The sequence below is a fragment of the Papio anubis genome, chromosome 1, assembly GCF_008728515.1.
Source record: "Papio anubis isolate 15944 chromosome 1, Panubis1.0, whole genome shotgun sequence".
Classification (NCBI taxonomy): Eukaryota; Metazoa; Chordata; class Mammalia; order Primates; family Cercopithecidae; genus Papio; species Papio anubis.
The window spans coordinates 204,835,218-204,849,602 of NC_044976.1; the positions used below are offsets into that span (position 1 = coordinate 204,835,218).

General features: G+C 47.0%; 1 protein-coding gene and 1 long non-coding RNA gene across 9 annotated transcripts in view; one reads left to right on the top strand and one right to left on the bottom strand.

The window, feature by feature from the left end:
* Window positions 1-4,150: 4,150 nt before the first annotated feature.
* On the bottom strand, window positions 4,151-5,445 carry LOC108583578. Its single transcript, XR_001898345.3, has 2 exons — window positions 5,335-5,445; window positions 4,151-4,477 (listed from the first exon to the last, which is right to left on the bottom strand). It is a non-coding gene; the product is annotated as an uncharacterized LOC108583578 (long non-coding RNA).
* A 43-nt stretch (window positions 5,446-5,488) lies between these two features.
* Window positions 5,489-14,385, top strand: part of TBCE (tubulin folding cofactor E) — an 82,463-nt gene continuing 73,566 nt past the window's right edge. For 5 of the 8 annotated variants that reach the window (XM_003893735.5, XM_009197152.4, XM_003893734.5 and 2 more), the window contains exon 1: window positions 5,489-5,628. The gene's annotated coding sequence lies outside the window, so the exon portion shown is untranslated. The other 3 variants (XM_009197165.4, XM_009197155.4, XM_009197167.4) reach the window with 3 other exon arrangements.

Sequence of the window (14,385 nt, forward strand, 5' to 3'; positions counted from 1 at the left end):
GATTACAGGCGTGAGCCACAGCACCCAGCCAATGCACACTCTTACGCCATGTGTTCCTCCCTGGGGTCTCTTTGGCTCTAGCCATCAGGGCCAGCATACCTGGCCCCATCTCACAGCCAGATGTTCTACAGACAAGCAGGCCCCAATTGCCCTCTACCTCCTGCAGTCTCTTCTTCTAACTCTGTACCTCCTCTCAAGGGTCCTACCCATGTTCACACACCTCCCAAGGCCCCTGTGTCTTCCCGCTGGTGCCTATGGGCACCACCTCCTTGGCTGCCCTTTCCACGCCATTGCTGTTGTGGCTTCCTCACCAGTAGGCTACAAAACGGCCTACTCACCCCCCACCATAGGGAGAGAAAGCTGAATCCCCAGGGCCTAGACACAAGCCAGGGTGCCTCTCTCCATCTGAAGGGGACCCCATCGGGTCAATCCAGTCTTGCCCACTGTGGGACCTGCCACCTGCGAGCCCTCAGGTGTCATCTCTGCCACCACCACCTGTAGCCCCTGCCTCAGGGTTACTCCTAAGCACCAGACAGATCAAACGGGAGCTTGCTGAGGAGTATGAGACCCCTAAGAGCCCAGTACACCCAGCTTGCAGCCCCCACCTCCTCATAAGGTGGTAGTCCTGCCCAGCCATGCCAGTCAGTCAGCCAGGTGAGTGGGTATGGGAGGGTGAGTCGGTACGGGAGGGTGAGCCTGAAAGTGGGTTACGAAGGGGAAACAGAGAGAGGCACAGGAGGGGCCTTGTGTTTATGTGGTGGGTCTTTTTTTTTTTTTTTTTTTTTGAGACAGGGTTTCACTCTTGTTGCCCAGGCTGGAGTGCAATGGCACAATCTTGGCTCACTGCAACCTCTGCCTCCCGAGTTCAAGCAATTCTACTGCCTCGGCCTCCCAAGTAGCTGGCATTACAGGCATGTGCCAGCACACCCGGCTAACTTTGTATTTTTAGTAGAGACAGGGTTTCTCCATGTTGATCAGGCTAGTCTTGAACTCCCGACCTCAGGTGATCCACCCGCCTCAGCCTCCCAAAGTGCTGGGATTACAGGCGTGAACCACCATACCTAGCCTTTGTGGTGTTTTTTATCTTATTTTTTACTGAGACAGGGTCTTGCTCTGTTACCCAGGCTGGAGAGCAGTGGTGTGATCATGGCTCACCGCAGCCTGGAACTCTTGGGCTCAAGCGATCCTCCCACCTCAGCCTATGTGCCTGGAGCTGGGACAATAGACACATGCAGGAGCAACCGTCTAATTTTTTTTATTTCTATTTTTTGTAGAGATGAGGTTTCTCCATGTTGCCCAGGATGGTCTTGAACTCCTGGCCTCCAGTAATCTGCCTGCCTCGGCCTCCCAAAGTGCTGGGATTATAGGCATGAGCCACCACGCCTGGCCTATATGGTGTTTCTTTTTTTTTCCTTTTTTTTTTTTTTGAGACGGAGTCTCGCTCTGTCGCCCAGGTTGGAGTGCAGTGGCATGATCTCGGCTCACTGCAAGCTCTACCTCCCGGGTTCACATCATTCTCCTGCCTCAGCCTCCCGAGTAGCTCCTGTGCACCCACCACCACGCCCTGCTAATTTTTTGTATTTTTAGTAGAGACGGGGTTTCACCATGTTAGCCAGGATGGTCTCGATCTCCTGACCTTGTGATCTGCCCACCTTGGCCTCCCAAAGTGCTGGGATTACAGGCTTGAGCCACTGCACCCAGCCGTTTATAGTTTAAATGATAATAACCCTTTCCCAAAACTGCCCTTTTAAAACTAAATGAAAGGCCATCAAGTGGTACAGAAGTCAAATCCTATGGCACTAGGTTTCTGAGGAAAAAAAAAAAAGCTTTATTGTGAGTCAGCCAACAAACAGACAGGAGGCCAGCTCAAACCAGCCTTCCTGTGCAATTCTTAAGTCAGTGCTTTTTAAACTTTTTATTGTATTTTATTTTTTTGAGACCGAATCTCGCTTTGTTGCCCAGGCTGGAGTGCAGTGGCATGATCTCAGCTCAGGTCACTGCAACGTCTGCCTCCCAGGTTCAAGCGATTCTCCTGCCTCAGCCTCCCCAGTAGCTGGGACTAAAGGTGTGTTCCACCATGCCCGACTCTCTTTTGTATTTTTTTTTAGTACAGATGGAGTTTCACCATGATCTCAAGTGATCCACCCACCTATGCCTCCCAAAGTGCTGGGAGTACAGGCATGAACCACGACACACAGTCTGCAAATGGGTTGTTTTGGTTTTATTTATTTGTTTGTTTGACAGAGTATCACTCTGTCACCCAGGCTGGAGTGCAGTGGCATAATCTTGGCTCACTGCAACCTCTGCCTCCTGGGTACTAGCAATTCTCCTGCCTCAGCCTCCCGAGTAGCTGGGATTACAGGTGCACACCACCACACTCAGCTAATTTTTGTATTTTTAGTAGAGACGGGATTTCACCATGTTGGTCATGCTGGTCTCGAACTCCCGACCTCATGATTTGCCTGCCTCGGCCTTCCAATGTGCTGGGATTACAGGTGTGAGCCACCGCACCTGGCCTCTACAAGTGGGTTTTTAAAGGAAAAAAGAAGAGGTAGTTTCTAAGTTGTTTACCAATAATAATTTACATTAAAATAAAATAAGCTATTGATTGGCTATACATTGTTTTATTTTATTTTATTTTTTGAGATGGAGTCTCACTCTGTAGCCCAGGCTGGAGTGTAGTGGTGGTATCTGGGCTCACTGCAACCTCCACCTCTCGGGTTCAAGCAATTCTCCTGGCTCACCCTTCCAAGTAGTTGGGACTATAGGTTTCACCATATTGGCCAAGCTGGTCTCGAACTCCTGACCTGGTGATCTGCCCGCCTCAGCCTCCCAAAGTGTTGGGATTACAGGCGTCAGCCACCGCGCCTGGCCTATTTTTTCTTTTCTCACCAACTAATGGAAAAGTGAGGGCTTTATTTATTTATTCATTTTCAGATGGAGTCTTGCTAGGTCCCCCAGGCTGGAGAGAAGCGGCATGATCTTAGCTCACTGTAGCCTCTGCCTCCCAGGTTCAAGCAATTTCTGCCTCAGCCTCTTGAGTAGCTGGTTTTACAGGCATGTGCCACCACACCCCACCCAGCTAATTTTTTTTTTTTTTTTTTTTTTGAGATGTAGTCTAGTTCTCTCACCAGGCTGGAGTGCAGTGGCGCGATCTCAGTTAACTGCAACCTCTGCCTCCCAGGTTCAAATGATTCTCCTGTCTCAGCCTCCCAAGTAGCTGTGATTACAGGCACACAGCACCATGCCCAGCTAATTTTTGTATTTTTAGTAGAGACAGGGCTTCACCCTGTTGGCCAGGATGGTCTCAATCTCTTGACCTCAGGTGATCCACCCACCTCGGCCTCCCAAAGTAATTGGATTACAGGCATGAGCCACCGAGCCTGGCCTTTTTTTCTTTTTTGAGACAGGGTCTCACTCTATTGCCCAGGTTGGAGTGCAGTGTTGAGATTTCAGCTCACTGCAACCTCTGTCTCCCCTGCTCAAGAGATTCTCCCAATTCAACCTCCTGAATAGCTAGGACTGCAGGCACCTGCCACTATGACTGGCTAATTTTTGTATTTTTTTAGAGACAGGGTTTCGCCACATTGCCCAGACTAGTCTTGAACTCTTGAGCTCAAATGATCTGCTTGCCTCTGCCTCCCAAAATGCTGGGATTATAGGTGTGAGCCACCATGCCCTGCTGAGGAGAGTCTTAATTTGGGATCCATAGACTCCTTTGAGGCCTATTCATGGGCTTCAAAGGATTAATCAGTCCTTGAAATCATATGCAAAATTTGTGTGTAGGTAGACAGCCTTTATCAAATTTCCAGTGTGGTTTGTAATCCCCTCTTCCAAAGAAAAAACAATCACTGTAATATCTAGTTTCTAGTTCCAAGGAGTGAACTATCAAAGTATAAAGCAGTAGAGACATCCAGCAGGATACTGACTGTTTATGTCCATTTAATATGACAATTAGAAGGTCACTTCTTGGAAGAGTCATTTGACTTTGCTCCCTCAATTTCCTTTCCACTTCACCTCACTTCAGTCTGCTTTTGGAATGCTAACACTCACTCTACCCAAACTGCTCTTGTTGTGGACTCTGTGGTATCCACCAACGGGTTCTTTCTGCCTGCCGCATAAACAAAATTAATTGACAGAAACCATGGCATTGCAGTAAAGAAAGTTTAATTGACACGAGGCTGGCCGTGCCACATGGGAGACAGTTATTACTCAAATCCATCTCACCAAAGGCTCAGATGTTAGGGGGTTTTTCAGATAGTTTGACGGGTACAGGCGCCAGGGAATGGGGAGTGCTGATTGGTTGGGTCAGAGGTGAAATCGTAAGAAGTAGAAGCTGTCCCCTTGCACTGAGTTTGTTCGTGGGTGGGGGGTCCAGGTTGGTGAGTCAGGGTAGGGCCATCCACTTGTCAGAAATGCAAAAACCCGAAAAGACATCTCAAAAGGCCAATCTTAGGTTCTACAACAGTGATGTTATCTGCAGGAATAATTGGAGAAGATGCGAAATTGTTACCTGAGGAATAATGGGTGGTAATCATTTAACTACAATTACAACTTAGAAGAATTCAGGACCCTCTCATCCTCCTAACTTGGTGGCCTTTCATTTAGTTTTAAAAGGGCATTTTTGGGGAAGGGTTATTATCCTTTAAACTATAAACTAAATTTCTCGCAAAGTTAGCTTGTCCTGTACCCAGGAATGAGCAAAGACAGCCAACCTGTGTGGCTAGATACAAGATGGGGGTAAACCATGTCAGATTTCTCTGTCAAAATTTTGCGAAGGCGGTTTCAACAGAAATTAACATGTCTAGGATAGTTGCTTTTCTATTATTTTTTCTTTTCTTTTTTTTTTTTTTTTTTTTGAGACGGAGTCTCGCTCTGTCGCCCGGGCTGGAGTGCAGTGGCCGGATCTCAGCTCACTGCAAACTCCGCCTCCCGGGTTTATGCCATTCTCCTGCCTCAGCCTCCCGAGTAGCTGGGACTACAGGCGCCCGCCACCTCGCCCGGCTAGTTTTTTGTATTTTTTTAGTAGAGACGGGGTTTCACTGTGTTAGCCAGGATGGTCTCGATCTCCTGACCTCGTGATCCGCCCGTCTCGGCCTCCCAAAGTGCTGGGATTACAGGCGTGAGCCACCGCGCCCGGCCACTTTTCTATTATTTTTTCTATCACTGCATTTACTTTCATTCTGCCTTATGCTTTAACTAGGTAATTTTGTTTTTTTTATTGAGTTTTGGAGGCATTAACACTACATTCTTCTCTTTGACCACCGCATGCTGCCTACGTGGTAGGCTCTCAATACGCATGGAACTGAACCTCTTACAGGATTTGTAACTCACTTCCGTGGTACCTACTAAACTGCAACACGCGCGTTCCTGGGCGGCTCTATCATCCCAGGTTTCAGCACTGGGAAATCGCTTGGGCCCCCGCTCAGAGGCGGGGCTTGGGTGGGTTGACCACTCCTCTGGCCTCCAATACTGTCGTTGACATTCTCGTCTATGCTCCGGCAGCCGTAGCTCACTCCGGTGGAGGCGGGACTTCCTACAGCACTTCCGGCCAGAGTCTAAAGCTTCGCTGCTGTGCAGTGCGCTGGAGGGGCAGCTGCTCGGAACACCTAGAGTCTCCGCGGGCAGGTGAGCTTCAGAGGTTCGGGGAGCTTCCGGAACGAGCATTCCTGGCCGGTGCGTCACCCTGCACTGCTCTTGGCCTTTTCTTCCTTTCCTGGAATCTTCCCAGATTGCCATAGCCGGGCGTTGCCTGTTCCATGCGGCTTTGAACCAGCGCAGAAGTGCGGGCCCGAAGGGAGTGCGTGTGTGCTGGGAGGCGGTCCAGCCGGCTGGGTTGGGGCCGCCCTGCCCCTTCTGGAAGGCCTTGTTTAGGAGTAGCCGCACGTGATCCTTTGCATTTTAAGCTTCTTTCAGAGAATTGGCATGTCACTTTGGAAGAGGTGAAAATGGTACAGGCGACCAACGACTTTTACAAGGTGTCCTCTTAGAGGAACAGCTCCGTCCTGCCGAATCAGTTAACATTGGTGATGACAGAGAAATAACGTTAAGTAGGTGGAGAGCACTTAAGGTAACTGTTCGTTTGTTCTTTTAGGACAGTCTTGCTCTGTCGCCCAGGCTGGAGTGCAGTGCGGCGATCTCGGCTCACTGCAACCTCCGCCTCCTGGGTTCAAGCGATTCTCCTGCCTCAGCCTCCGGAGTAGCTGGGATTACAGGCGCCCGCCCCCACGCTCAGGTAATTTTTGTATTTTTAGTAGAGACGGGGTTTCTCCATGTTGGCCAGGCTGCTCTCGAACTCCTGACCTCAGGGGATCCACCCGCCTCAGCCTCCCAAAGTGCTGACATTACAGGCGTGAGCCACCGCGCCCGGCCTGAAGTGACTATTTTTACTTGGTGTTTACTACCACATGGGGACTGTTCTAAGTTGTGGGTGGATCCAAATGACGGTGTGACAGCCTTGTCCTCAGGGAAGCAGTCCTGGCGGGAAGACAGAATTAACAAATTGCCAAAGTGTTAGAGAAAGTTAGTGGAGGTAGAGATGAAGAGAGAAGACTTTTCTTTTCTCTGTCATTAATTTAGCCACAGCTGCTGTCTTTTGATATTTGCTTCAAAACGTTTTTCATATTAAATTTTAACTTTTCTGTATGCTTATATTTTATATACTGTTGTAAACAGCACATCTCGGGTTTTTTGTGTTTTTTTTTCAATCTAAGTGGACAGCCTGCTTTTTTTTTATTTTTGATATGGAGTCTTGCTCTGTTACCCGGGCTGGTGTGCAGTGGCCCAATCTCAGCTCACTGCAACCACGCCTCCCAGGTTCAAGCAATTCTCCCACCTCAGCCTCCCGAGTAGCTGGGATGACAGCTGTGTGCCACCATGCCCAGCTAATTTTTTTTTTTTTTGTATTTGTAGTAGAGACGGGGTTTCGCCATGTTGGCCAGGCTGGTTTCAAACACCTGGCTACTACAGGTGTGAGCTACGGTGCCTGGCCCAGCCTGCCTTTTGACTAGCAGGTTTATTGGATTTACATTCATTGTCACCACTGAAATATTTGTTCAGATCAAAATCTTTGGCATCATCCCTGATTAATCTCTTTCATGTATATCAGCAAATCCTATGGACTCTCCACCTTCAAAATCTGTCCACACTCCCAAGTTCTTCTCATCACCTTCACTTGTTCAAGTTACATTGTCTCTCACTTGAATTACTGCAGTAGTTTCTGCTCTTTCCTCTTTTAGTCTGTTTGCATCACAGCATTTCGATTGATCCTTTAAAAAAAAAAAAAAAAGATTTATCTCTTTTCTCTCAAAAATCCTCCAAGGACTATACATTTCACCCAGAGTAAAAGCCAAAGTTGGCTGGACGTGGTGGCTCATGCCTGTAATCCTAGCACTTTGGGAGGCTGAGGCGGGTGGATCACGAGGTCAAGAGATCAAGACCATCCTAGCCAACATGGTGAAAACCCGTCTCTACTAAAAATACAAAAATTAGCCGGGCGTGGTGGTGCATGCCTGTAATCTCAGCTACTCGGGAGGCTGAGGCAGGAGAATCACTTGAACCCGGTGGGGGGCGGGGGAAGAGAGGGGTGGAGGTTGCAGTGAGCCGAGTTCATGTCACTGCACTCCAGCCTGGTGACAGAGCAAGACTCCGCCTCAAAAAAAAAAAAAAAAAAAGTGACACAGTGGGTTAATAAACCTATAATCCTGGCACTTTGGGAGGCCAAGGCGGGTGGATCACCTGAGGTCAAGTGTTCGAGACCAGCCTGGGCAAAGTGGCGAAACCCTGTCTCTACTAAAAAATACAAAAAATTACTTGGGAGTGGTGGCGTGCACCTGTAGTCCAAGCTACTAGGGAGGCTGAGGCAGGAGAATCGCTTGAACCCTGGGGGGCGGGGGAGGAGGTTACAGTGAGCCGAGATCGTCCCATTGCACTCCAGCCTGGGCAACAAGGGCAAAACTCAGTCTCAAGAAAAAAAAAAAAAAAAAAGCCAAAGTCTTTAGAGTGGATTATTCATCGAAGGTCCTATGTGACCTAGCCCTGCTTCACTTCTGATCTCATGTTGTTTTAGTCTCCTGTTTGCTCTATCGTATGGCCTCCTCAAGTGCATCCTAGCCTTAGGATATTTGCACTTGCTATTCCTTTCCCTCATATGTCCACATGGCTCAGTTTTTTACCTCCCTCATATTGTGGGGACTATTTTCTTCTCAGTAAGGCCTACTCTGACAAGCGACTGCCATCTTTAACATTTCCATTGCACTCATTATCCTTGTGCTTATCATCATATGACATGCCATGTGATAGACAATTTGAAATCAGTATGATAGAGATATTGTTAGGTGTGAAATGAATATTACCCAGAAAGTAGATAGAGGTTACCAGAAAGGGAAAACATCATTCTTTGCCAGTGATTATTTTAGTAGCTGGAATGAATTTGTGGAGAAGTGATTTTAGAAAATTTGATGGTATTTGTAAGTGTAAAGAAAAGTCACAGACTAATTGGTTTGTTAGTTACTTTTTTTTTTCTTTGAGACGGAGTCTTGCTCTGTTGCCCAGGCTGGAGTATAGTGGTGCGATCTTGGCTCACTGCAAGCTCTGCCTCCTGGGTTCACGCCATTCTCCTGCCTCAGCCTCCCGAGTAGCTGGGACTACAGGTGCCCGCCACCATGCCCGGCTAATTTTTTTGTATTTTTAGTAGAGATGGGGTTTCACCGTGTTAGCCAGGATGGTCTCGATCTCCTGACCTCGTGATCTGCCCGCCTTGGCCTCCCAAAGTGCTGGGATTACAGGTGTGAGCCACCGCACCCAGCCTGTTAGTTAATTTTCTATGTTCTCATTTGTATAGTTTTGTCATAAAATTGTGGATTTGGTACACATTTAGGTCATTGGTGTTTTAGAGAGAAGACATGCCTTCAGTTTCTTTGGAAAATGCCTAAAGTTTTTGTAGAAGCTCCTTAAAATTATGTGAGATACAGTTTGGGAGGCCAAGGCGGGTGGATCACTGGAGGTCAAGAGTTTGAGACCAACCTGGCCAACATAGAGAAACCCTGTCTGTACTAAAAATACAAAAATTAGCTGGGCATGGTGGTGGGCGCCTGTACTCCTAAGTGCTGTGGAGACGGAGGCAGAAGAATTGCTTGAACCCAGGAGGGGAAGGATTATGATCATAATTCTCCTGCCTAGCCTCCTGAGTAGCTGGGATTACAGGTGTGGGCCACCACACCTGGCTAATTTTTGTATTTTTAGTAGAGACGGGATTTCACCATGTGTGCCAAGCTGGTCTCGATCTCCTGACCTGACGTATCTGCCTGCTTTGGCCTCCCAAAGTGCTGGGATTACTGGTATGCGCCAACGTATTTGGCCTCTATTCTTTTCAAATTATTTTATTTGAAGAATTATTTAGTTACCTTATCATATAGGAGGTCTCTCGTCCTGGCTCATGCCTGTAATCCCAGCACTTTGGGAGGCGGGTGGATCACCTGAGGTCGGGAGTTTGTGACCAGCCTGGCCAACATGGTGAAACCCCCTCTCTACTAAAAATACAAAAAATTAGCCAGGCATGGTGCTGGGTGCCTGTAATTCCAGCTACTTGGAAGGCTGAGATAGAAGAATCCCTTGAGCCCAGGAGGCGGAGGTTGCAGTGAACTGAGATCGCACCTTTGCACCCCAGCCTGGGCGACAAGTCTCAAAAAAAAAAAAAAAAAATTTAGCTGGGCGTGGTGGCACATGCCTGCCCCGCCTAGTGATTAGGGAGGCTGAAGCAGGAGGACTGCATGAGCCCAGTTGTTCAAGTCTATAGTGATCTAGGAAATAGACTGAGTTTAGATTTTAAAAGCAGATTGATAAGAAAAAGGTCAATAAACCAGTAGGAAACGCACAAAGTATATTAACAGCTGGTTCATAAATGGAAATGGAAATGAACTACATATTTTATTCATTAGACTGACCATCAAAAAATTTTTTTTTTTTTTGAGACGGAGTCTCACTCTGTCCCCCAGGCTGGAGTGCAGTGGCACAGTCTCGGCGCGCTGCAACCTCTGCTCCCGGGTTCATGCCATTCTCCTGCCTCAGCCCCCCCAGTAGCTGGGACTACAGGCGCCTGTCGCTACGCCCTGCTAATTTTTTGTATTTTTAATAGAGACAGGGTTTCACCATGTTAGCCAGGATGGTCTCAGTCTCCTGACCTCGTGATCCGCCTGCCTCGGCCTTCCAAAGTGTTGGAATTACAGACGTGAGCCATGGCACCCAGCCTCAAAATTTTATTAATACATTATGAAGGCCAGGTTGTAAGAATACAGGAGTTTATACACTGCTGATAGCAGGGTAAGTTGATATAGCCATTATAAAGGAACATTTAGCATTAGCTATTAACATTTAATATGCACATACTTTTTGACTCAGCAATACCAGTTTTGAGAAACTTTCCTACAGATATAGGAAGATAAACGTGTAGGCGTAATTTCTTCAATATTGTTTGTGATAGCAAGAACTTGGTATTAACTAAATGTCCTTCAGTTTGAAGACTGGTTAAGTATATTATGGTATATCTATTCAAATACTATATTCCCCCCCAAATTAAAATCTCTTGTCATAGCTTTGGGTAAATCTCTAGGATATATTATTGAATGAAAAGGTGAGGAATAGAACCACCTGTATAGTAGGCTTTCAGTTGTGTAAAGAAAGAAAAAATGTATTTGCTTTTCTATATATAAAATATTACGGGAGTAGGCTGGGCACCGTGGCTCACTCCTGTAGTCCCAGCACTTTGGGAGGCCAAGGCGGGCGGATCCTGAGGTTAAGAGATCGAGCCCATCCTGGCCAATGTGGTGAAACCCTGTCTCTACTAAAAATACAAAACTTAACTAGGCGTGGTGGCAGGAGGCACCTGTAGTCCCAGCTACTCGGGAGGCTGAGGCAGGAGAATGGTGTGAACCCAGGAGGCGGAGCTTGCAGTGAGCCAATATTGCACCACTGCACTCCAGCCTGGGGCAACAGAATGAGACTCCATCTCAAAAAAAAAAAAAAAAATTGATTTAGACTAAGAAGTAGTGCAAGAATGTCTACTTGGATGTAGTTTTTTTTTTTTTTTTTTTGAGACAGAGTCTCGCTCCGTCAACCAGGCTAGAGTGCAGTGGTTCACCCTTGGCTCACTGCAACCTCCACCTCCCAGGTTCATGCAATTCTCCTTGCCTTAGCCTCCCGAATAGCTGGGATTACAGATGTGCTCCACCTCACCTGGCTAATTTTTGTATTTTTAGTTGAAATGGGATTGATTTCACCATAGTGGCCAGGCTGCTCTCAAATTCCTGACCTCAGATGATCCTCCTGCCTTGGCCTCCCAAAGTATTGGGATTACAGGTGTGAGCCACTGCTCCTGCCTAGCTTTGTAGAACCTTAAACGTATTTATCTATCTCAAGGATTTTTCCCAAGGAAATACTTCATAAGGTAACATTTTAAAAATCAAAGCTGTTTTTAGCTGTTTTCTTTGGAGTAGTATACAGCATTAGAGAAATGATTGGCTGGATGTGGTGGTTCACACCTGTAATCCCAGCACTTTGGAAGGCTGAGAATCACTTGAGGCCAGCAGTTTGAGACCAACCTGGGCAGCATAGAGAGATTCCCTTCTCTACCAATAGAAAAGAGAGAGAGAGAGAGGCCGGGCACGGTGGCTCTCGCCTGTAATCTCAGCACTTTGGAAGCTGAGGTGGGCGGATCATGGGGTCAGGAGATCGAGACCATCCTGGTTAACACAGTGAAACCCCGTCTCTACTAAAAATACCAAAAATTAACCGGGTGTGGTGGCGGGTGCCTGCAGTCCCAGCTACTCAGGAGGCTGAGGCAGGAGAATGGCATGAACCCGTGAGGCGGAGGTTGCAGTGAGCCGAGTTTGCACCACTGCACTCCAGCCTGGGCAACAGAGCAAGACTCCATCTCAAAAAAAAAAAAAAAAAAAAAGAGAGAGAGAGAAATTATTAAGTAAATTGTGGTTTCATACTTGAATATTGAGATGATTAATGTGTTGACTCTGTGGCTGTATAGAAAAATGTTCATGGACAAATGTTAATATGGCTAGTTGAGGTGGCTCAAACCTGTAATCCCAGCACTTTGGGAATCCTCAGGAGGATTGCTTGAGCCCAGGAGTTAAAGACCAGCCTCAATAACATAGTGAGACCCTACCTTATTTTTTAAAAAGTTAATAAAAGAAGTAGAACAAATTATATGTCTCAGTTGTAGTAAAATTCTGCTTACATGTTAATGAAAATTTTGAAAGGGCTCTTAAAACTGGTAAAAAAACTCATTTTTAGGGTAATATAATTGTAGTGAAATTTAAACATTTAAATTTTATGATCAGAAAATGGTAATAAGTCAGAAATGGCTTTGGAGTTTCTTTCATTGCAACCTTAATAGTAAGCAACAGTCTTTCCCATGAAAGGGACAGAAAAAAATGAATGTAACATCTACATTTTTTTTTTTTTCTTTGAGACGGAGTCTCACTCTGTGGCCCAGTCTGGAGTGCAGTGGCACGATCTCAGCTCACTGCAACCTCCGCCTCCTGGGTTCAAGCGATTCTTGTGCCTCAGTCTCCCAAGTAGCTGGGATTATAGGCACCCACCACCATGCCCGGCTAATTTTCATATTTTTATTTTTAAAAATTTACAATTTTATTTATTTTTTTGAGACTGAGTCTTGCTTTGTTGCCCAGGCTGGAATGCAGTGGCACACTTTGACTCACTGCAACCTCCACCTCTCGGGTTCAAGCCTTCTGAGTAGCTGGGATTGCAGGTGTTTGCCACCATGCCTGGCTAATGTTTGTATTTTTAGTAGAGACAGGTTTCACCATGTTGGCCAGGCTGACCTCGAACTCCTGACCTCAGATGATCCACTCGCCTCGGCCTCCCAAAGTACTGGGATTACAGGTGTGAGCCACTTTGCCTGGCCTACACTGTTAAATGAATGCTTTTCAGACCATTGTACCCCACATGCAGGTCAGGCCATATCTGGAATGTGGTTTTCAGTTCTAGGTATTGCAATTTAAGCATGGAATCAGTAAATCAGTTACGGAGGAAAACTGGAATGCTATAAGGAGGGTTTAAGGAGCTAGAAATGTGTATCCTGGTAGAGAGGTTTGGGAGATGAAGACAGGAAGCAGGGATAGCAGAAATGGTAACAAATGGACTTCCATATTTATTTATTTATTTTTTGGGACCGAATCTCCCTCTGTCACCAAGGCCGGAGTGTAATAGCGTGATCTCGGCTCACTGCAACCTCTGCCTCCCGGATTCAAGCGATTTTCCTGCCTCAGCTTCCCTAGGAGCTGGGATTACAGGCGTCCACCACCACACCTGGCTAATTTTTGTATTTTTAGTAGAGACAGGTTTTACTATGTTGGCCAGGCTGGTCTCGAACTCCTGACCTCAGGTGATTCATGCACCTTGGCCTCCCAAAGTGCTGGGATTACAGGTGTGAGCTACCGTGCCCAGCCGGCCTTCCACATTTAAATGTTGGCCGAGAAAGGGAATATATTGATTTTCTGTAGCTACACAGAGCAGTAGTAGAAAATTACTAGGTGAAAATGATAGAGATGTAGATTTCTTTTCTTTTCTTTTTTTTTGAGATGGAGTCTCGCTGTGTCTCCCAGGCTGGAGTGCAGTGGCGTGATCTCGGCTCACTGCAAGCTCCGCCTCCCGGGTTCACGCCATTCTCCTGCCTCAGCCTCCCAAGTAGCTGAGACTACAGGCGCCTGCCACCACGCCCGGCTAGTTTTTTGTATTTTTAGTAGAGACGGCGTTTCACCATGTTAGCCAGGATAGTCTCGATCTCCTGACCTCGTGATCCACCCGCCTCAGCCTCCCAAAGTGCTGGGATTACAGGCTTGAGCCACCGCGCCCGGCCTTTTCTTTTCTTTTTTTTTTGAGATGGAGTCTTGCTCTGTTGCCCAAGCTGGAGTGCAGTGGTGTGATCTTGGCCCACTGCAAGCTCTGCCTCCTGAGTTCACACCATTCTCCTGCCTCAGCCTCCCAAGTAGCTGGGACTGCAGGCGCCCGCCACCACACCCGGCTAATGTTTTGTATTTTTAGTAGAGATGGGGTTTCACTGTGTTAGCCAGAATGGTCTCGATCTCCTGATCTCATGGTCTGCTGGCCTTGGATTACAGGCATGAGCCACCGCACCGGCCTAGAGATGTAAATTTTGTCTTTTTAAAGAACAATAACAAGTATAGTCACTCCAACATTTAAGTGGGCTGTCTTCATTAGTTAGCAAGTGTGTGTATTTTAAAAAGTCATTCCATCTTAACCAAGCCTTAGTTAGCACCCAGATAGGCCTAAGAAGAGCAACATGCCACTCACATTCAGGTGATTAGGAGAGGGCCCAGTGCAGTCCATAAG